This window comes from Pseudorca crassidens, chromosome 7 (assembly GCF_039906515.1).
Source record: "Pseudorca crassidens isolate mPseCra1 chromosome 7, mPseCra1.hap1, whole genome shotgun sequence".
NCBI lineage: Eukaryota > Metazoa > Chordata > Mammalia > Artiodactyla > Delphinidae > Pseudorca > Pseudorca crassidens.
The window spans coordinates 37,695,013-37,717,847 of NC_090302.1; the positions used below are offsets into that span (position 1 = coordinate 37,695,013).

Here is a 22,835-nt window from a genome sequence, read left to right on the forward strand (position 1 = left end):
GCGAACAGGGAGCGTGGCTGCTTCCTTTTTGTACCTCCTCACTGCAGCCCACACAGAGAGGGCAACAAACACAGGACGGCACAGGAATAAACCCCACGGAGTTGCTGCATCCTGCACCATGTGAGAGAACAATAAGGATAATCTTATTTTAATAAGCCAAATCCTCTTAAATTTTATAAATATTTATAACACAAAAGTGTACAGATTTTTACACAAAATATCATGGGTTTGATTCTCATCAACATTTCTAATCTTAATTTCTAGGATTAAAATCTATTAACTCAAAAAGAAAACAATTTAAAATAACAGAGTATCCTTGTGATTCTAACTTAAAGTATATAATTATATAAATGTTTCATTCATGTAAGCTAGGATTTACATCCTCACCACTCTAAGGTCTGTTTTTCCTCCTCCTCCATGCAAATACAGTAAGAAAATGACTGATTAGTATAACTCAATTACCAGTAAACAGGTGAATGCCTAATTTCTGGGTGCTGTTTCCTTTTGTGTACCAGCTATCTCACTTTCCCTGAAGGTACTATGTACTTTCACCCCTATATGTGTTTCTTCAGGCTTTTCTAGACACCCATTTCTGCTTGGAAAAACTTAACCCATCCTTTAAGGCACAGTGGAAATGTGCCCTTGGCTGACGTTTTCCCCCTCCTCCTCTAGAAGCAGGGTTTTCTACGTCCTCTGTGGTGTTCTGCTTTCCCTGCCCTGAAATAGGTATGTATGACTGCCAATGGTGGGATCATGCGTCCATAAAGGCACAGTGTCCGGTCCATAATAATCACTTAATACATGTTAACTTGAGCTAACCTAATGAGTTAAATTGGCATGAGGTAAATATGCTGACCAGCTAGATAAGAGATTACTTGGCCAACTCTTATTTAGGATCCTATAGAATCATAGATATTTGAAATAATCTAGCTCTGGTTCATATTTTTGTGTTTTATGGAGAATTTAATTTGAAGAAAGGTTTCTATGGCATAAAACAGCATAAAAGCCACTGATTCTGGACAAACTATTTTCAGATGAGTAAATTGAAGATTTTTTAATATAAAAATCTAGGTAATCTGATTCGAAAAATTAAAAGACCCAGCAATAAGGTTTTGTTTTTTCATTCTTGAAAAGTGTCAGTCTTCTGGAACTCACTCCAGTTTGCCACAGTCCTCACCATTCCCTGAAGTGTCCCTGATGCAGAAGCTAAGTATCGAGAGTAGCACTAAACTCCCAAAATGATGAGTCTGGCATACCATGGAAATACACCTGACCTTCTCCCTGCATTTGTGTTACTTGCCTGTCCCTGAAGGCAATTGAACTTGAGTCCTCAGATTTGCAATAGATGTGTTTCTATGAAGTATTGGGGAAAAATATTGTTTACAAATTAAACTTCATCTGAAATGTATGCAGTTTGCTATTCAGAGGAATCAACTGTAACTATATACTAACCCTTTTGAACATCAAATGAGCACACTTGATTATATTTCTATTCCCTTGACAAGAGCTACATCTTAGCCTGGCATATAATTCTGAGAGCTCAGTTTGTCCTATTAAAATTTCTTTCTTTTATTATCATGACATTTACTTTTGCACAGGAGAAGCTTGGGTTCAGTGTGATTATTCTTCCTTTGCAACTAATCTTTTTGTTTGGCTTTCTTTTCCTGCATGGATAAGATCATAGTTCTTATACAGTTTTTATCACGAAAATAAAACTGTTGCCAAGACAAGTTGAAGACTGAACAACATTAAATTAATTTTTGCCAGGGGCATGGTGAGCTCATTAGAGCTGTAGATTTGGAAATTTCTTTTTCACCCTAGCAAGTTTTCCTTTGTGTATATAGTTCTAAAAAAACTTTTATCGGTGTATTGATTTCATATAAAATTTACACATGCTAAGTGGTAAACAGTTTGATGATTTTTGGTTTCAGAACATTTTCATCATCCCCCAAAGTCCTTTTGTCCTCATTTGCAGTTAATCACTGCTCCCACCCACCCCAGCCCTAGCCAAGCTTGAGCCAGAAATATACTTGCCCCGCTTATGACCTCAACCTTGGGCAGGTATTGGCCCTCCTTAATCACTCATCACTGAGGTCATCACCTCCACCAACAATGCCTTTGGACATAGGTGTTGCCAACCACTCCACATGGAGTGAACTCCCTTCCACCAAAGCACAGCCTGCCTGCTGCCCTGGCAGAACCTTACTGAGCTGAAGGGGGCGGGAAGTGATTGGATATTTGAATTACCATTCAGGAAGACACAAACGGAAAATTCTGCAACATCTCCATTTCCAGACTCACCAAGGGCCTAGTGCTCTGTGACCCCTGCCTCCAAAGCAGAGACTGTCACCAAAGAATTACTCCATCAATACTCGTGTGCCATTTCACATTCAGATATGACCTTTTTATCTGGGAGGAGACTGTTAGAGTAAGGAGGTGGTACCTACAGATATGACTTATCATTTTCATGACACCAATAATATTTATTTAATTTATTTAGTTGCCCTGGGTCTTAGTTGTGGCTCACGGACTCCTTAGTTGCGGCTCGCCAGCTCCTTAGTTGTGGCATGTGAACTCTTAGTTGCAGCATGCATGTGGGATCTAGTTCCCTGAGCAGGGATCGAACCCGGGCCCCCTGAATTGGGAGCACAGAGTCTTAACCACGGCGCCACCAGGGAAGTCCCTTATTTATTTTAAAAAACTTCTAAAAGTTTGAGTTTGTTGTGTGTATAGCAGGTGGTGTCATAAAAATTCGGACAGTCCTTTGAGGCCATGGATACAGGAGGAGGAGATTACAGAGCTCCAAAAAGGATTTCTGAAAAGAATGCAAAAATAGCCAAGAGTGTATTTGGAGCTATGGGAAAAGAAACTATGGTTAAAAAGGTTGGCTCCGCTCTAGAAGAGCTGAATTGTTGATGTTTTAGCATTCAATAAAAATAAATACCCTTATTGATTTGGAAGATTTAACAGTCAATAAAAATAAATGCCCCGGGAATTCCCTGGTGGCGCGGTGGTTAAGAATCCACCTGCCAATGCAGGGGACAGGGGTTCGAGCCCTGGTCCGGGAAGATCCCACATGCCACGGAGCAACTAAGCCCGTGCACAACTACTGAGCCTGTGCTCTAGAGCCCATGAGCCACAACTACTGAGCCCGCGTGCCACAACTACTGAAGGCTGCACGCCTAGAGCCTGTGCTCCACAACAAGAGAAGCCACCACAATGAGAAGCCCGTGCACTGCAACAAAGAGTAGCCCTGCCCGCCACAACTAGAGAAAGAGCCGTGTGCAGCAATGAAAACCCAACGCAGCCAAAAACAAATAAATAAATTTAAAATAAATAAATAAATACATGCCCCTATTGATTTGGACGATATGTTGTAGAAGACCCCTCAAAATAGATTCCGTTTTAGTCTTTTGTTTGTCAGTTTGGTATTTGCCTGGTGTTAAACTTAAATCAGAGTTAATTTTCAGGATAAGACTGCTTTTATTCCCCTGCCTGCTTGTCATCCACTATATTCTACACCTCTCCTCCAGCATAATTACTTTCTTAGTCTAATATTTTCTTTGGAGAATCTTCTTCATGATCGACAATTTCAGTTTATGGGTTATGCTGTAGCTCAGAATTACAAGGCGTTTAGCTAGAAATGCCTAAAGAGTAAACTTGAGCCCTCACGTAAAACAAAGATAATGGTGTCATTTTCAGGGATAGCGCCATCTGAAACTAGCCTGCTGGGATTATTTGGCCAGTGGGTACAGGTAGGAAAGCAACGTGCCCAGGAAGCTTTAAAGGCCTTAGATGTTTGGAAAAAGCAGATTAACACAAGTACCACTGACACCAATTCTATAGCCTTTGACAAATCATTGTAGTTGTTTTGTTTGTTTGTTTTTTATTGGAGTATAATTGCTTTACAATGTTGTGGTAGTTTCTGCTGTACAATGAAGTGAATGAGCTATGTGTATACATCTATCCCTTCCCTCTTGGACCTCCCCCCCCCACCCCATCTAGATCTTCATCTAGATCATCACAGAGCACCGAGCTGAGCTCCCTGTGCTATACAGCAGGTTCCCACTAGCTAGCTATTTTACACATGGTAGTGTATTCATGTAATCTCCCAATTCATCCCACCCTCCCCTTTCCTCCCTGTGTCCACATGTCCGTTCTCTACATCTGCATTTCTATTCCTGCCCTACAAATATGTTCATCTGTATCATTTTTCTAGATTCCACATATATGCATTAATATACGATATTTTTCTCTTTCTGACTTACTTCACTCTGTATGACAGACCCTAGGTCCATCCATATCGTTACAAATGACCCAATTTCATTTCTTTTTATGGCTGAGTAATATTCCATTATATATATGTACCACATCTTCTTTATCCATCCATCTGTCGATGGACATTTAAGTTGCTTCCATGGCTATTGTAAATAGTGCTGCAATGAAATTGGGGTGCATGTGTCTTTTTGAATTATGGTTTTCTCAGGGTATATGCCCAGTAGTGGGATTGCTGGGTCATATGGTAGTTCTATATTTAGTTTTTTAAGGAAACTCCATACTGTTCTCCATAACTAAAAATTAGATTGCATTTACGTCTTAAAATAGGTCAGCTCCTTAGGATAATGTTCAAGTTTTGTATATCCTCTACCAAAAAAACAATCTTTTAAGTATCTTTTGTCTTACTTCTGTATCATTCTGATAAAGCATCGTCCAGTGGACCCTGCTGCAGCTGATCCAACTTATGACTTGTCAGCAAGCTTTCTTTTGCTTTTTCTTAAATATTTATTTATTTATTTGGCTGCGTTGGGTTTTCGTTGCGGCATGTGGGATCTTTCATTGCGGTGCAAGTTGCAGCATGGGCTCTTCATTGTGGCGCACGGGCTTCTCTCTACCCGTGGAGCATGGGTTTTCTCTTCTCTAGTTGCGTGGGTTCCAGAGCGCATGGGCTCTGTAGTTTGTGGCACACAGGCTCTCTAGTTGAGGCACGCGAGATCAGTAGTTGTGGCACGTGGGCTTAGTTGCCCCGCAGCACGTGAGATCTTAGTTCCCTGACCAGGGATTGAACCCTTTGCATTGGGAGTCGGATTCTTTACTACTGGACCACCAGGGAAGTCCTAGTCAGCAAGCTTTTGAATATTTATTTGTACCACTCTATTTTTCTTATTCCCAGCATGAACCCATCTGTTACTATCTTCCTGTCTCTAGCTCTTTGTCCTTCTTTTTCAACATTCATAATTGTCCTCTTTTCTATCTACTAAATTGTGTTCCACTATTATAGGAAATCTCACTATAAGACAGACCTAGCAATACATTTTTCAAGATTAACTTTTAGTACAAATATTTCACAACTCTTAGCTCCCTACTCCAACTTACTCAGTTTTTATGATTATTATTTTTTATTACATACTTACTAACTTACTCATTTTGCATCTAGTGACTGTGTTCTTTTTTAATGTGTACTATCAGGGTTAGTCCATAAACCTACAATTCCCCAAATAGTATTTGCTACAATAAGGAATACCAATTAATACAACAGACTAGAGAGAGTACCAACGTAGACAATTATATGTATGCAAAACTCTGTATGTATGTTTAAAGAGGTTAAGGAAGAGTTGTTTAAGATAGGGTATTATAGAAACAGGATAGCATTTCAGTAATTTAAGGTGAATCCCTGCTTTATCATGTTTCAAAGTCAATCTATATGGAATAAAAATATAAACATTGAATCAAATTATAATAAAAATTGACAAAGATTAAATCATTTATTCAATATATAGAAGGAGGATAACGTCTTCATTTTTGAAGAAATTAAAAAATTGTAAATGGATGATTGATAGCTTCAAGAATATATGTATATAAAATTTCTATACCATTAAAAAACCCCAAAGGGGCTGATATATACAATACTTTTAAAAATTCATGTTTATAAAGAAGACATTCAAACTTGGAAGGATAAACGAAAAAGAGGATATCAGTGCATTTCACTAGACTGTAAGCTCTGAGAGGACAGGGACATTTCCTTGTACTTCACACATAATAGGTATGTAATAAATATTGAATAAATAAATGATAATAAATGAAATAAAAGCCAACTTCTAAAAGCTTATTACTGCAAGAATAAATATGTGAAATAAACAACTCTGGACAACTAAAATATGCCAGCTAAAATAGTTTAAAAAATTATACAGTATCAGCAGTGTTGTAGTAGAATTGGTACACATTCCTTGTAGTGGGTATAAATTGGTTATCTCTTGGAGGTAATACGATAATTTGTAATAAGGGCGCATCATCCCCCATGCAGAAATTTATCCTAATGAAGTAGCCAAGGTTAGATATTTCATCAGATTTGCATCACTGGTGGTGTTTATGTCAGCAAGACAAGGATTACAGATCTACATTTCAATTTTAAGTGTCACCTGAGTTGAAGAACCTTGTAAAAGAGTTCTGCAATTTTTTTGATTATCTGCAAGGTTCTACTTGCAGAAGCATTTCCTTTAGTGATAGAAGGCCGGCGTAGACCTTGTATCAGTGAGGAAAAGCTAGATTATGTTGTGGTAACAAACAACCTTCAGATCTCAGTAGCTTAAAACAATAAAGGTTTTGCTCATGCCCGTCTTGGATGGGTTGGAGGCTCTACTCCACAGCTTTGTCATGCTTGGTCCAGGGCCTGGGCTAGGAGAGCAGGCACTGGCTGGAGTACTGGCAACTGTCATGGAAGAAGGGAAAGAGGACGTGGTGAAGCATGCACTGCATCCTAAAGCAACTGATTACATTTCATAGAGCAGCGAGCTCCGTGGAACGGGGAATTGGAATCCTGCCACATTCCTGGAAGGAAAGAGAAAACCAGACAGTTGTGAACAGCCGTCCTGATATCACAATCTCTTAGAGTAGAATTGTGGCCAAGGTAGTTTTAGTTTTCCACCTGCCTCTCTAATCAACTAATCTCTACTTCTGATGAATTTGATGATAACTATTCTGGAAGGAAGCAAGGCCTCCTTCAGATATTTTAACAGAAACTTTGATGTCAATATATATCAGATGCAGAAGGCAATGAGTCATTATGGCTTTCCATCCAAAGCAGCAAAATCAGATGTGCTGTCAAGCATCACAAATATACTTTCTGCACACAGCGTCCATAAGAACTGTTTGGAAAATACAGTATCATTTTAAAGATATCAGTGTCTTTACCAGTTTCCTAAAAGGTGAAAGCAAAACAGAAGTTCGTTGTTGAGGGTGTCGACATGTAAATAAGAGATGAAAACCAGGAAATGGCTCCACTGAGTGATAGCAATAATTTTCTCCAACTACCTGTGTAATGAAAATGGTGAATCTGCTGGCTCTCCACGGCCTGCTTCAAAATGGCAGATGGCATGCCTGATGGGGAGGGGAAGTCTTCATCTCCAGGGCTATTCCTTCAGTTTCCTTCCTTTGCTTCAAGCCTTAATGTAGGATAACCATTTCTATGACATGTAACTTTATCAAGGGTCCTCTGATCATTCTTCTCAATGTAAAAAGCTTCTCTGTAGGATGTTTTAAGATAAAGACTTTATATTAAATCAACTCCATGTTTTAGTAAAGTGCCAGCTTTTTAGAGTTGAGCCTCGTGTTCACAAAGAATACATACTGGTGGTGTAAATTTGTGAGTGTCAGGTAAGATTCTCTTTCAGCTTCTCTGATTTTGTGCATCCAGTGGGAAGAAGTATATCATATAAAAGCACTGTCACTTTTATGTCCCATTATATGTGGTGATAAATCTAAAAACAAATGCTATGTAAGCCTCACTATATTTCATTTCTTTGTCAGTTTCTGACTGAAGCTTGGCCTGGTGGTAAGCAAAGTGAATCTGTATAATGATCATGATGTCACTGTATGTTTTCCTTAATTTATCTTCCTAGGAAACTATTCTTGGCCGAATAACATGGTGGTGATGATGGAAACTATACTTGAAGTGGCCACGCCACTTAAGGAGCATTCCATATCCCTTACACAACCATATTCTTTGGTCACAATCAAAGCCTTGATAAAATAATTTGAAATAAAAATATGTTTTCTACAAAGACAAAATCAAAGCAACAGAAAAGAAATCCAAGAAACAAAGATACATATGTCTGTGCCTGACTTACTGAGCCCTGCAAAGTTGATGTAATTAAGGTGCGTTGTTTACCAAAACAAACTCCTCTTTAGATAATTTTGTGGTTATTTGAATAACTAATAAACTGTGAGCTTTTGGTATTAAATCCTTTTTTTAAAATAAAGATGTTATTTAGAGATTTCTTTTTTTGGTAGACTTTCAGCCTTCAAGGACTCTCCATTAGTGTATGTCATATTACAGACAAAGCCATTAAAACTTTAGTTGAAAAGCGTGGGAACAGGTAAGTAATGATAAATTTCTCATTTACATGTACCTTAACATTTTTATATCACTTATTAGCTTACAGAGTACGTTCTGTTGTTGTATTTGTATTTAATTATTTGGTGTTTTCATCAAGCATTCATTGAGGTAGGCATTATCCATATTTGTCAGTTGAGTAACCTGAGGCCCAGAGACATTAAGTGACCTGCTAAGTGACACAAAGTATGTTATAGAAGCTAGACCTTCCAGTCTCAAGCATAGTGTTCTTTGTGTTATAGCACAGCTCAAGGAAACATCTTGAAAACATTTCCCCTCTCTCCTCTTGGTCAGAACTTCAAAACTAATCACAAAAAACTAGAGACTTTCCCATCGTGATTTGATTTCCACTGTCTGGGGCTGAAAGAGTTGATGCCATGCTTTCCCCCCATCGTTCTGGAAAGATCATCAAATAGCTGTATTTTCAGTAACTGTCATTCTCCCACATTTTGGGGGAGAAATTCCACCCACTACAGTAAGATGACCAGTAGCAGATGGCACCTGCAGGAAGGTACTCCAGACTTACAGGATTCCTAAGGGTCTGATGAGGTTTGACTTCTGTAACCTGAAGGCTCATCAAGGGAGAGCGTGTGGAATCCTCAAATAAGGTGGCATCAAAGATCCATGTCCGGTCTCTCAGGGCAGCTGCTGCTGCTCCCACACCTATAGAAACCATCTAGAAAGAAGCTTCATGAACAGCAGTGTGGGCTTCTTCCGTATTTGTGAGGTGAAATGATTCGGTGGGTGGCAGATTTTCATTCCTCTAATGTAAGTCTGCTTCTTATTTGAGTCTGCTTCTCCTTTGTTCCAAAGGAGTCTGGTGAGTTTTACCCAGTGTGAAAACCAAGGTGTAGGCTCTGTGCATAAACAACCCCTGGACAAACAGAATTTTTCTCTTGGTCACTCCCTCTGGAGAAAGGCTACTGCCTTCTCTTCAACTTTTTGTTTGTTTTTTTTTAAAATAAAATTTCCCAACGCCATCAGCCTGGGAAAGTCTAATTGAATAGTACATTGGATGTGATGATGTGTTAAAAATATGGTGTATGATGACCCCAACGCAAACTGGAAGTCTGATGTATTCTCAAGAATCTGTTTGAAACATTCTCACTTTGATCAACTCACTTCCTTATTATTTTATAAATCATGAAGCATAAAAATCAGTTTATATTATGTTTTTGGAAAGAGTAACTGAGAGACTCTAGATATTTGCTTGATCCTGTGGTTATTTTGATGCTTAGACGTTCTACTTTATAAGCAGAAAAAATATTCTACTAAACTGATGTAAGTAATTGGCCAACTTGTTATGAGGAGGAAGTATTGGATACATTATAATTTGTTTACAGATTACCTGTCCTTTTACCTATTGATATAATACTCATCTCCCCCCTCAAATTCTTACTTCTCTTTGAAGCCTTCTTTGAGTAGTAGGGGGGAAAAGGTGGGACTCATATAGACCTGTTTATTAGTTACGTGAATTTGGGAAAGTTATATATTTTCTGAGCCCAAGTTATTTATAAAGTGTGGGTCATAATGATTACCGTGGAGAGCTGTTGTGAAAATTTAAAAAGATAATGTATATAAGACCCTTAGTGACTAGTATTTAGTATGTGCTCAATAAATGCTACTTTAATTATTTTATTCCAGCCTACATTGGTTGTCCCCCTCTCTGAATGCCTGTGGCACATACTGTTCCCTAATATTTCTCTAACGATAACCTTGTCTCCTTAACCAGCTTTTAAAGAAAGAATACTTTTTACACCTTCAGGATCTGGCACAATGCAGGAAATAATTTGGGGAAACACCATGAATCCTCCCAACGTCAACAGCCTGTGAATTGTGTAATAACTTATTTGGTAGAAAAACACACCAAGGAGTGTGGCCCCTATGATAAAGAAAGGCTGGAGCTAGCCAATAAAAACCTCATCAAATCCAATTCTGACCGGCAAAGTATACAAGTAAATTAAGGAGGCCAACATTTCTTACGTAAGTTGGCAACAGGTTGTGGTTTCTCTGCATTATCTCAAGTCTTTTGAATCCTAGCCCTTGAACAATTTTGACATAAGTCAACATTAAATGGAAAGATAAAACGAGAAATGAAGTCTTGGCAGGGAATTCCAAAATGGTCTGTGTTGCCACAGTTTCAAATCTCACCTTTATTCACTTTGGAATATTAATACCAATGCTGTGGTTCAGAAAAGTTCCAGTGTATTTTTTCTTGTGTCTTTTTTAAAAGTTTTACTATCTGGATATATTTGCTTCTAATTGTTTCTAATGCATAGGTTAATTTTTTGAATAGTTGTACCTTTTTTTCTCTTTAAAATTCTAGCAAATATTTTCCTACATTATTAAAAACTTGCCGTTAGCATCATAAGCTTTGAACATTTAGGATGTTTCTAATATTTTGAATCAAATGCTGCCCCAATGATACATCTTTTTACACGGAGATTTCCATCTCCCCTCCTTTAATGACTATTTAGGCTAGATTCTCCAAAGTGGGATTTCTGGGTCTAACTACATGAAAAAAACCACTTTAAATCTTGATTTACATTTCCAAATGTTCTTAAGGATTGGACTAATGTGTACTCCATCAACAGTGGAAGGGAATGCCTCTTCATCATACCCTTGCCAGTCACTGTTCTTTGAGGCAAGGTGGGGAGTTGAGGCAGATTCTCAACCACTACGCCACCAGGGAAGCCCTCATTTTTTTTTTTTTTAAGGTAAGTCTTCCTTGATGATACTTTCTTTTTTTAAACAATTTTATTGAATTATAGTTGATTTACAGTGTTGTGTTAACTTCTGTATAAATTCTGTATAGCAAAGTGACTCAGTTATACGTATATATGTATATATACATATGTATACATATATATATGTATATATACATTCTTTTTCATATTCTTTTCCGTTATGGTTTATCACAAGATATTGAATATAGTTCCCTGTGCTATACAGTAGGACCTTGTTGTTTATCCATCATGTATATACTAATTTGCGTCTGCTAATCCCAAACTCCCAATCCTTTTCTCCCCACCCACCTTGGCACCCACAGGTCTGTTCTCTATGTCTATGTGTCTGTTTCTGTTTCATAGGTATGTTCATTTGTGTTGTATTTTAGAATTCACATATAAGTGGTATCATACAGTATTTGTCTTTCTCTTTCTGACTTACTTTGCTTAGTATGATAATCTCTAGGTCCATCCATGTTGCTGTAAATGACATTATTTCAGTCTTTTTATTGCTGAGTAATATTCCACTGTATATATATATCACACCTTCTTTACCCATACATCTGTCGATGGACATTTAGGTTGTTTCCATGTCTTGGCTATTGTGTTCATAGCTAGTGCTGCTATGAACATAGGGGTGCATGTATCTTTTCAAATTATAGTTTTGCCTGGATATACGCCCAGGAGTGGGATTGCTGGATCATATGGCAACTCTATTTTTAGTTTTTTGAGGAACTTCCGTACTGTTTTCCATAGTGGCTGTATCAGTTTACATTCCCACTAACAGTAAAGAGGGTTCCCTTTTCTCCACACACTCTCCAACATTTGTTATTTGTAGACTTTTTAATAATGGCCATTCTGATTGTTGTGAGGTGGTACCTCATTGTAGTGAAAATAATTTTTAATGGTTCCATAAAACGAATGTGCAACTTCACTAACAGATATTTGTATAATTACTAAATATTTGCTATTATGTGTAATATGATGAAAATTTTAGGATAGAATCTTAGAGGTGGAATTATTGGATCAAAGGGCAGGGACATAAATACTGCAAAATAGCTTTCTATAGAGAGGTAACAATATGCATCCCAACAGAATGTGAAAATGTAATCTAACCTCATTTTGCTAGCTTTGAGCACTATTATAACTTTAACTAAAAATATTTGCTTCTTTAATTGGGTCATTTGTAGAGACGTGGATGGATCTAGAGTCTGTCATACAGAGTGAAATAAGCCAAAAAGAGAAAAACAAATATCGTATATTAACGCATACATGTGGAATCTAGAAAAATGGTACAGATAAACTGGTTTGCAGAGCAGAAGTAGAGACACAGATATAGAAAACAAACATATGGACACCAAGGGGAGAAAGCGGGGGTGGTGGAGTGGGGGTGGTGGTGGTGGGATGAACTGGTAGATAGGGATTGACATATATACACTAATATGTATAAAACAGATAACTAATAAGAATCTGCTGTATAAAAAAATATATACAATAAAATTTAAAAAACTAAAATTTCCTTCTTTGATAGATTTGAGTTATACATCATCATTTTGCTTTGCTGCAAAGTTGAACATTTATTAGAACATTTGTTTATTGATTATTTGCCTCTATTCTTCTGTGGAATACATGTTTGTATTCTTTCCACACTTAAATATTTATTATTTTTTGGAATATATTATTCTTAGATGTTATCGGATATTGTTCTTTGGAAACTAAAAATGTACAAAAAACATAATTATATGTATTCTTAACACCCCCAATTATCTACTATTAATGTTTAATTTTTTTCAATCTTCCGTTTATATTTTCAAGGAAAAGTCATCTACTTATAATTTATATGGTCATTATACATAATTTATTTTGCTTTTCTTCATAATTGGAGGATTGCTGAAAATTCTCAGCATTTTATTGACAGCATGAATTCTGGGGATGGTGGGGGGGGTTGGAAACCAAGTCATACTAATCCTTCTCTGATCCAGAATCTGTTTCTTTCCTTTCAAAAGTTTTTGAAATTTATTACATTCAATGACCCTTGTCTTTGTTGGGTTGCCCTTGAAGAGTTTTAGATATTTTCAATTTTTTTCTTGTTTCTGTTGTTCATTTTATTGGCTACTGGGGAAAAGAGATTTAATGTTATAGTTAAATATTAGACAACCCAGAAAGTCCCTTCTTACTCTTACAGGGTAAGAGTGAGGATTTGGCATAACTTCTATAAGCTGGGCCAATTTTCTAATACTACCTGCCAGATAGTATTAGAAATGTTTCTAAATGGTATCTGGTTGGTTTGGAATGCTTTCTTTAACATATAGTAATTTTTCTCCTCATCAGAAAATATTTAATGACTATCCATTCTATTACATTAATTTGTCAATTACTGTGCTAATATCCTCTTTTTCTATATATTTTTATTAAATATTCTGATATATGAAAGAAGTTCCTTATTTTTATTTTATTTTATGTTTTGTGGTACGCGGGCCTCCCACTGCTGTGGCGTCTCCCGCCACGGAGCACAGGCTCCGGACGCGCAGGCTCAGCGGCCATGGCTCACGGGCCCAGCCTCTCCGCGGCATGTGGGATCTTCCCGGACCGGGGCATGAACCCTTGTCCCCTGCATCGGCAGGCGGACTCTCAACCACTGTGCCACCAGGGAAGCCCCAGTTCCTTATTTTATTTGTAAACATTTTATTCTCATTCTTTCCTGTTTGCTTTTCTAGAAAATATTTATCAGTAGAATTATTTTCTCATCAAAAATTCTCTTTGAACTTTTCTTATTAAATTCTTTGTAAAACTTTAAGCTATTGGTGCTTCCCTGGTGGTGTAGTGGTTAAGAATCCGCCTGCCAATGCAGGGGACATGGATTCGAGCCCTGGTCCGGTAAGATCCCACATGCCACGGGGCAACTAAGCCCGTGCGCTACAACTACTGAGCCCACACGCCGCAACTACTGAAGCCCGCGCGCCTAGAACCCACACACCACAGCTACTGAAGCCCGCGCGTCTAGAGCCTATGCTCCGCAACAAGAGAAGCCACCGCAATGAGAAGCCTGCACACTGCAACAAAGAGTAGCCCCTGCTCACCACAACTAGAGAAAGCCCGCGCACAGCAATGAAGAACCAACACAGCAAAAATTAATAAAATAAAATAAATTTATTAGAAAAACCACTTTAAGCTATTTTGGAAGAATTGTTAGCATTTATAAACATTTGCACTATGCATATTGTCTCCAGATCTTTTTCTGGTTCATTAATTCTTCCATCACATGCAATTTGCCATTTAATACATCAATTGTTTTAAATTTTAATTTTTACATTTCATTCTTAGAAATTTTCTTTTTTTTCAAATCTGCTTAAACAATTTTGATAGTTTCTTGTTATTTGCTCATACTTTCAATGCTGTCTGTTATTTCTTTAGTGTTAATATGCATTCTTATCTTATATTCTGTACCTAAAAACTCCAATATCTGCAGGCTTTGCCCATCTGACTTTGCTACTTGTTTCTGGTAATTCTTGCTCATGGTGCCTTGTTTCCTCTAGTGGTTTGACTTTTTAAATGTCAGCTTATGTTTCAAGTTCCCCTGGAAACACCTGGAGGACTGGGTGAACACACATTTCTCCAGTAAGGATTTGCTTTTACTTCTTCCTGGTTCCTGGAACACTACTAACCCAGAATCACTTTAAAAGAAATTCTGGACTTAGGGCTTTTCAGACCAAACAGGTGATATAAATTTAGGCCACAAATCAGTGTGAAGGCCAACTTATGATTACCATAAATACTCAGGGGAGATGGGCAATTTCTGTGGTGTCTCCTTTTTTGAGGAAATAATAGTTTATTCTTTCACTGAAGGTGGAGACATTTAAGATCCTGGCTCTGTGGGCACATTTCTCTCCTGACTTCTCTCTTTGTACACACCCTAGGCTTCAAAATCCCACGTTCTGCAGTGCCCTTAAAATATAAGGTTTGAGACAAGTACCCCCATCTTCATTCTAACTCAAGATGGTAGGCCATCCATATAGGACATGCTAAGAGAGTATAATATTAGTTTTGCAGGATGGCAAACACTTAGCCTCAGCCTGTATGAGAAGTGGAGGTTGAAGAGTTGGGGGGAGGGATTTTTTTGGAATGAGTCATTGGTATACCCTTATGGGGGAGGGAAGTGTCCTTGACCTCAAGTCAAGAGGGAAGGGGTGATGAGAAAAACCAGGAGAGTTTGACCCAAGTTCCCTGTGGTTTAGGAGCCCCAGGGCCTACTGTCTTCTTTGTGTTCTTTGAGTCCATTCTGCCTCCTAAATGTGGTTGTTCTGATAGTTGTCACCTGTCCACATTGAGACGATCGCCACTTTGCGCAGGCTGATGTGTGCCAATTGCTCCGAGGCCTTAATAATGCTAACTACTAGAAAGCAATACAAACATTTAATTTTCTTTAAAAATATAATTGGTAAGCAACAAAATGCTTTTTTGGTAAACTTGTAAGAATTCAGTGTCCACATAAATCTGTGGATTCTTATCAACTTGGTACAAGAAGTAGCAAATATGGACAAAATATGTTCTCTCCACTTTGGAAATTGATTCTTTGGAATTAGAGAGATTTAACCTCTTGATGAGCCCATAAATGCATTAGGAAAAATGCATTGAATCTCATTGAAAGGGGAATATATAACATTGCATCTGGGAAGAAATTTAGATGGGCTAAAGCTTGCATGGAGGTAGAAATGACAATTTTTTGATGAACAAATTGTCAGCATGGGGCACATTCTTTCAATTTTCAGCAGTTTGAAATCTCAGCATTAATCAGCTTTTGTTGAATGCCACCCACTGTTCATACAGCAGTGAGGAAGGCAGTAATGAAAAATTGAAGAACAAGCATTAGATCAGAGATCATGCTGGGTGCCGTGTCTGTTTTGTGTGAAGACTTTTTTTGTTATTCTGGAATTGGTCAAAACATGCTTTGTCCTCATCAAATGACTTCTGTGAATGCTTTCTATCAGAACAATAAAGGGTGCTACTAAGTTGGCCAGCCTCCCACCAACTAGACCTTTGATATATGTTGTGTGAGCACATTCATAAGAAATCAGAATTACAGAAACATAGGGACTGTTCCGCACTCATAATTGTCTTTTTCTGTGATGCAAAATAAATAAAACTATCATGTTGCTCCCAGGAAGCCTAAACCATTTATAAAATCATGACTTTGTTTTTATAAATTGGTTTCATTTATCCATTTTAAAATTGCTTATTAGTTTCCTACAACGTGCAAGGCACTGCAGGGACTAAGTAGCTGCACAAAAATGGCCCTGCTGTGAAAGAGCACACAGCATCCACATACACTCCATCATTTGGTCCACAAGTTTTTACTTCCTCTATATTCTTGGTCTGTATTCTTCCTCGACATTTTTGGTCTATTGAATAAACGTACCAATGTTCTTCATATGTGAATGTGACACTGCTCACTCCTCTGTCTGTAAGCCATTTTTTTTGTGCTTTTTTCTAGTATTAAGGCTAGGGACTGCCAGTTCATCACTTCTGGTGTTCTTGGTCTCCCTTGGTACAAAATTATATCACATTTTCAGAAAGACTTCTCAAGGCTAAGTAGCATATAGACTGTCACCTAGATGGAGAACAAAATAAATCGATTGATACAGGACTGGATATTGTGACCTGGGCAACTTTGTTATTGGCTGTAACTATGAGTAGTTCCGTGGAGCGAACAAGAATGTGAAATGGAAGTTCAATCATTTGTGGTTCAAAGAAAAGAGAGCCAACCTGTGGACTGTTCTCAGTAGAGTGGTTTAGTAATTTGTGATGAAAACCTCAGACAGAGAGTCTTAAGTTGGGGTTAGTGACTGCTTCAGAGGGTCTGTGAACTTCCTGAAATTATGAATAACATTGAAAAAATTTTTTACTGAAGTATAGTTGATCTACAATGTTGTGTTAATTTCTGCTGTACAGCAAAGTGACTCAATTATACATATATATATTCTTTTTCCTGAATAACATTTTATATTTAAGAAGCTGTGTGTTTTCTTGAGTAGATAATCTATAGCTTTCACTGGATTCTTTGAGACAGTCATGAATTCCTAAAAAAGTTATGAACTATTGACTAAGTCAGGAGTTGGTGAATTTTTTCTGAAAAACATGAGATAGTATATATTTTAGGCTTTGAAGAACATAGAGTCTCTGTAAACAAATGAGTGTGGCTGTGTTCCAATGCAACTTTATTTACAAAAACAAGATGGTCCAGGGGCCGTAGTTCTCCCACCTCTGGTTTAGGCTATGATTTGGTAAGATGGAACTTTCAAAATACTGTGCTGAAGTACATCCAGGTTTTCCTTTTTATATAAATCATATTTAATGTATGAATTTTATTTATTTAATTTTCTTTTTTCTTTCTTATTGAAGTATAATTTACGTGGAGTAAAATGAACAAGTCTTAAGTGTACAACTCAGTGAATTTTTGCATATGTATATACCCATGTAACCACCACCCACATCAAGATATAGAGTATTTCCGGGCTTCCCTGGTGGCGCAGTGGTTGAGAGTCCGCCTGCTGATTCAGGGGACACGGGTTCGTGCCCCAGTCCGGGAAGATCCCACATGCTGCGGAGAGGCTGGGCCCATGAGCCATGGCTGCTGAGCCTGCGCGTCCGGAGCCTGTGCTCCGCAACGGGAGAGGCCACAACAGTGAGAGGCCCGAGTACTGAAAAAAAAAAAAAAAAAAGATATAGAGTATTTCCATTACTCCAGACAGGGCCTTCATGTTCCTCTTTAGTTATAATCTTCTCCCTCCCCTGGAAGTAACCACTCTTCTCTCTTCTATCATCATAGCTTAGTTTTACCTTTTCTTGAACTTCATTTAAATGAGATTGTAGTTCTACCTTTTAAAAAATTGTGTGTATTTGAAAAACTCCTTGTATATAGACTGATATTTGTAACACACAGACAATTTAAAAGATAATTGTAAAGTACGGAGACTAATTGGAAATCACTCATATATCTATCACCTATCTTAAGAAATGGAATATCATCTATTGCATAAAAAGCCTCTGTGTACGTCACCGTGCCTCTGTAATACAGACCATCAATGGCCTGACCTTTGTGAGAACCATCACCCTGTTTTTATTTATAGTTTTACCACATATATATGCATCCTTTAAAAATAGCTTAATTTTGCCACTTAAAATTTTTTTTATAACTGGAATCATTCTATTTATATCATTTTGTGATTTGTTTCTTTTTAATATTGTTTGTGAGATGCACTGTTGTTAAAGCATATGGTTATGGTGTATTCATTTTAATTAATGTATAGTATCCCATTGCATTGATACATCGCACTTTTTGTATTTATCAGGTCTATTATTGATGGACATTTAGGTTGTCCAGTTTGGCTTATTGCAAATAATGTTTCTATGAACAGATAGAGAAAACTTGGAAATGAATGTTATTTGAGGAGGAAAATTTGGAGTGTGTTCTTGGCTATACTCAGTTTGAAGGGCTTTGGGATATATCAGTGGAGATGTTGAGTAGGTATAAGGATATAGGACTCTGGAGCTCAGACCAGGATCTGCCTGGAGATGTAAGCTGGAGAAGCTATGGCCATGGTTGACATCCAGAGAGATATTATGGTGTAAGGGAGAAGAGGATCTTGCCTTTAGCCTTGAGAAGCTCCAATAGTCAATGATCAGATAGAAGAAGCTGAGTCTGCAAAAGAGAGTGAGAAAGAATAGCCAAAGAGATATGAGGAAAACCAGAAGAATATGGGTTTTTTTTGTTTTTTATTTTGTCTTTTAGAAATGAAAAGAATAAAACATTTTAAGAAATAGGCAGTGGTTAACAGTCCTGTGCTGCTTAAGGTATATAAAATCCATGTTTGTTGGATTTAGCTACTAGCAATCATTAGTGACCTTCATGAGAATTATTTTGGGGGAGTGACAGAGTAAAAAACCACATTGGCATGAAATGATGAATGAATGGGGCATAAGAAAATGGAGATAGAAAATAGCAATTTTATCTACAAGGGCAGGAAAGAAAGATAAAGTGATGACTGGATAGGAACGTGAGGTCAAAGGAACCTTTTGGTTTTTCATTGATGAAACTTGAACGTGTTCAAATTCTGGTGAGGAGGATCCATTTCAGACAGAAGGATTGGATATATAAGATGGAAAAAGTATAGATGACAGCATATAGTTCTGGAAAAGGCTGGAGTTAATGGGATCCAAAGATTAGGAATTAGCTTTTGAAAGGAAGAGAAGTGGTCAACTAATGTAGCAGGAGTGGAGAAAGTTGAAAGAATATGTGGAAGGATATGGTAGTGGAGTGTTGAGCATGAGGTAGGAGGCAAGGTCACTGGCTATGAGGAAAAGGGAAGTTGGAGCTCTAAGGACATGTCTAGAGATGAGTGACATAGGTTTGAAAGCCATTTCAGAGAGTGTAGTGTGTTGGCCAGACAAATGTAACAGGTTGCTGATCATTTGTTTAAAATGTAAGTATATTGTGTACCTTGCTCCAGTGCAAGGCCAGAGAACATGGATAGCAATTTATGTGGATTCTGACTATGACAGACAAGTGAGACAGGACTTTGGGATAGTGGCTAGATTATCGGTGAAATGGTAGGTCATGGGATTTAAGTATTAAGAGAATAAAGTGAGTCTTTTTTTTTTTTTTTTTCTTTGCGGTACGCGGGCCTCTCACTGTTGCGGCCTCTCCTGTTGCAGAGCACAGGCTCCGGACGCGCAGGCTCAGCGGCCATGGCTCACGGGCCCAGCCGCTCCGCGGCATGTGGGATCCTCCCGGACCGGGGCATGAATCCGTGTCCCCTGCATCGGCAGGCGGACTCTCAACCACTGCGCCACCAGGGAAGCCCAAAGTGAGTCTTTTGTATATATGTAGATACTTGCATGATATACTGTAGTCAACATTGATTCCCCAAAAGGTCTTGCTGCTGTCAGGTGTTATCACTACATTCATCATAACTGCGCTAAACACATTTCACATGTAAATAAACATGGGACATCTGGCCTTGGGGAAAAAAAGGATAAAATGAAGAAATTAGAAGGCTGATGTTAGGAGTGAAAGCAAAGAAGACAGATATTTGGAGGTCCTGATGACGTGGAAGAAGGTCTCAATGGGAGTAGGTAGAAAAGTAGTTATAAGCTGGAAAGAAAAGGTCCAAGGCCATACTAACGGAGTGGGTGGCTGATGGGGTGCAGAGGACAAGGGTCTAAGTTATGGGGTCAAGAACCCAAGGTTAAAGTGTTAGATGGGTCATCGACTTGGCTACTGAAGTCCCCCAGGATATTGGCAGGACTTAGGGTGAAGAGGAAGACTGTGATTGTGTACTAAAGTCCTTCATGAAGGGTGGTGATTGATGTGTAACTGCAAGGGTGGTAACTGACAGCTAAGAGGAAGGGGAGAAGCTGTCATGCATGATGTGAGGGGAGGTGATAATTTTTGGCAAGTGATGATGGGGAGCACAGAGGACAAAAACTCCCTGTCCTGATTTTGAGCTACATGACAGTGAGAGAATGAACAGTCTCCACTTGTGAGGGGTGTGGGAAAGTATTTGCAGCAGGGGTCTCCCTTAAGGCAAGGTAGAGGGATTAAGCAAAGAAACAGATAAATTCATAGAGGATTTGGTGTATGGAGCAGTATTTCCATAGAGCTCAGTTCATGGGTTTAGATGGGGTAGGGTAGGGATGGGATGGGTCAAGGGTCCAGAAGTACCAAGCAGAAGGGAAGAGAGAATGGATGGCCAGAGATGTGTTCTTTGGATATTCCTGGTGAAAATGCAAGCTGGGCTTTCAGTTAATCCCTTTGAAAAGAGGGGGCAGTGGGCTTCTAAGACTTCTCTCAGAAGATGTTGGGCTGAGCAGCTGCAATTTCTGTAGTCACTTGGCCTTGGGTGGTGTTCTTCTAGGCTGCAACCCTGCAGCCAGGGCATTCAACGTTATAACCAAAATTCCTGGCTATGATTGGTTTCAACTTTTATATCCTACCACCATACTTGCTTGTCATAGTTGGCTGGGTTCTATGATAATGCAGTCATACACTTCCATAATGTTTAAAGCTTTTAGAACAATTTCGAAGGTACTTTCAGTCAAGTACATGATCCCATATAATGCCATGCATTTTACTTTTATAAAAACAAAGCTTTGCTCTTATGGTTTGTTCACAATTAAGGCTGAGAAAAGAGAATTTTATTGTGGGTTTATAATTTCTGTTAGACTAATTGGTTTGTCAAGTGGAAACAAAAAACACATTGAGGGGGGTTAAGATTTGAAAAATAAGCTTGGGGAGTGAAAGGCAAGGTGTTCCCCTTGTCAGTTTTCAGTGACTCTGAATGGGTGAAGTTGAAACTAATTTAAAGCAGGTGGGTCTTCATGCTGTTCTCTAGACTTGATGATGGCTTCCCGCCATTCTTTATTTTTTCACTTTTAACATAGTGTTCCTCAGTGCAGGAGTCTGTATTCTCTCATTTAGCTTTGTGACTCTTTGAGATTGGGTGGAAGTGGCAGATATTGTGAACAGTTAGCTGGTAGTGTGAAGCTCAGTTTTGGCCTTGGAAGTAGCAAAAAGAGGTAGAAAGGGCATGAAGTGTTGAAACTTAGCGTCTTACAGATGCTCAAAGTTGAGTAAACTGCACAACAGCTCCTGAACCCCATTTTCCTCCCTGTTAACAATGAAAGTTATGATACCCATTTACCTGGAATAAAATAGACATTGAATAAATGTGAGGCTTTCATCTCTTCCTCTTAGCTGAACTGTTGTTTACACGTGGCACTCAAGTGAAGTTTGAAAGTGTAGGAAGGCTGTAAAGAGGTCTTTTGCCCAAGGCAGGCTAGCCTTGGTAGTGGGCAAGTCTTAAATAATGTGACATTTTATTTTACATGTTCTGGATATCCTGATACTAGTTTGGGCAGTTAAATGTTTTTAGAGAGCTGACATTTTATATCTTTGTAACTGTATTAAAGTATACAAAACTATATTAAAGTATACAAAATTAAATGAGGGGTTTGACAGTTGATGCTGTCTACCAAGAACCGAATCATTGGGAAATGCAGAATTGTTTAGTCAGATGAAGCAAAGAATTTTTGGGGATTTGTCATTGAGATTTTCTTTCTATGGGAAGAAAAAGGAAATAATTCTTTGTAGTTTGAATGGTCTGATACCACCAGGTATATTTGTGTAGATGCATTCTCTCTCCTTTCCTTGAGCAGACACACTGATTATCAAGTGCTCTGTCATTGCATACAGCATTTTGATTAAAGGGTCTTTTATATTGTTCATCTCCTATCTCATAGACTTACTCAGTGTTTCTTACAATCTCTTTAAGAGGTTTTACAGATATCGTGAAAAGAAGACTCTCAGAGAATTGCTTCTTTTTAAATTTCCTCTGTTGATTGTTTTATAGTTATAGAGTTATGGTTCACAGTATTTTGGTTTTTTTGATGGATTCTTATTTCTTTAAACAGGAACAATGAATTTGGAGGAAGAGTTTTCTCAAGCAAAAGGTTGGTCACTTTATGGAAACTTTATGGAAATATTTATGTAAATCTAATACCTAGAATGTGCCTGAAGAAAAATCCATTGATACCATTAAGATCAATGTATTTTCCTTTTCCTTCTGTTGATAAGTCTTACGGGAATTTTCACACCAAGATTTCTGAGTGCTGTATTTGGAGGATTCTTTCATCAACTTGGCACAGATAGAAATGTCATCTTG

General features: G+C 38.1%; 1 long non-coding RNA gene across 3 annotated transcripts in view; it reads left to right on the forward strand.

The window, feature by feature from the left end:
• Window positions 1-22,835, forward strand: part of LOC137227734 (uncharacterized) — a 140,344-nt gene that overhangs the window by 108,131 nt on the left and 9,378 nt on the right. Inside the window, exon 4 of one of the 3 annotated variants that reach the window (XR_010944974.1) lies at window positions 22,585-22,623. The exons of 1 other annotated variant lie outside the window; for it this stretch is intronic. This is a non-coding gene — a long non-coding RNA (uncharacterized lncRNA). Of the gene's footprint in view, window positions 1-8,286; window positions 8,377-22,584; window positions 22,624-22,835 lie in introns of those variants that run through there. One more of the 3 variants, XR_010944978.1, reaches the window with a different exon arrangement.